This window comes from Nomia melanderi, unplaced genomic scaffold, assembly GCF_051020985.1.
Source record: "Nomia melanderi isolate GNS246 unplaced genomic scaffold, iyNomMela1 scaffold0242, whole genome shotgun sequence".
NCBI lineage: Eukaryota > Metazoa > Arthropoda > Insecta > Hymenoptera > Halictidae > Nomia > Nomia melanderi.
In genome coordinates, this window is record NW_027475357.1 from 5,001 (window position 1) to 6,658 (window position 1,658).

The following is a 1,658-nucleotide window of genomic DNA, read 5'->3' on the forward strand; positions in this document are numbered from 1 at the left end:
CGAGCGAAACTTGGAGGAACGAACGATAGAGAGGAAGAAAATTTTCTTCTCTTTCGTTCGTTTCTCCATTTTTTTTTCGCTCCGATGAAAAGCAATACGCCGCTGGAACTTGAAATCGGCCGCGCTCGAGCGAAACTTGGAGGAACGAACGACAGAGAGGAAAAAATTTTTCTCCTCTTTCGTTCGTTTCTCCCGTTTTTTTTTCGCTCAGTTGAAAAGCAATACGCCGCTGGAACTTTGAAAAATAACGAGATAAAAAAAATTTTTGTACATTTTTTCATCGTTATTCGTACACGACTTAAGCGTTGGAAAATTTTTAAACCGAATTTTGAAAAATTTTATTCCTGACCGTTGGGACTTGGAAAAATTTCGAGTCAGCCGGTTTGGCCGGTTGGACTTACCGCGAGACGGAGAAAAGTAGATTCGGTCGATCTGTTTTTCGCAGTTTTTGTGAAAAAAAAATTTTGGTCAATTTTTTCAACGTTAAAAACGTGTTCGGGCTGCCTTTTTATCCATGGATTAAGCGCCGAAAAAATTTTAAAACGCATAATAAAAAAGTTTATTCTTGACCGCAGGGACTTAGAAAAATTTCGGGTCGCCCCGTTCGACCTGCTGGCATTACCGCGCGGCCTGGACAGCCCGCTTCGACCGATACATTTTTTCATTTTCAGAGAAAAAAAAATTTTTGTCAATTTTTTCAACCTTAAAAACGTTAATAAACTGCACTCTTATGCACGGATTAAGCATTGAAAAATTTTAAAACATGTAATAAAAAAGTTTATTCTTGACCGTTCGGACTTAGAAAATTTCGAGTACCCCGGATCGCCTGCTGGAATTACCGCACGGCCTGGACAGCCCGCATCGACCGATACATTTTTTCCATTTTCAGTGAAAAAAAAATTTTTGTCAATTTTCTCAACGTTAAAAACGTTAATAAACTGCGTTTTTATGAGTGGATTAAACATTGAAAAAATTTTGAAATATGTGATGAAAAAGTTTACTCTTGACCGTTCGGACTTAGAAAAATTTCGAGTACCTCGGATCGCCGGCTGGAATTACCGCACGGCCTGGACAGCTCGCATCGACCGATACATTTTTTCCATTTTCAGTGAAAAAAAAATTTTTGTCAATTTTCTCAACGTTAAAAACGTTAATAAACTGCGTTTTTATGCGTGGATTAAACATTAAAAAAATTTTGAAATATGTGATGAAAAAGTTTACTCTTGACCGTTCGGACTTAGAAAAATTTCGAGTACCTCGGATCGCCTGCTGGAATTACCGCACGGCCTGGACAGCCCGCATCGACCGATACATTTTTTCCATTTTCAGTGAAAAAAAATTTTTGTCAATTTTCTCAACGTTAAAAACGTTAATAAACTTGCGTTTTTATGCGTGGATTAAACATTAAAAAAATTTTGAAATATGTGATGAAAAAGTTTACTCTTGACCGTCGGGACTTAGAAAAATTTCGAGTACCCGGATCGCCTGCTGGAATTACCGCACGGCCTGGATAGCCCGCATCGACCGGATACATTTTTTCCATTTTCAGTGAAAAAAAAATTTTTGTCAATTTTCTCAACGTTAAAAACGTTAATAAACTGCGTTTTTATGCGTGGATTAAACATTAAAAAAATTTGAAATATGTGATGAAAAAGTTT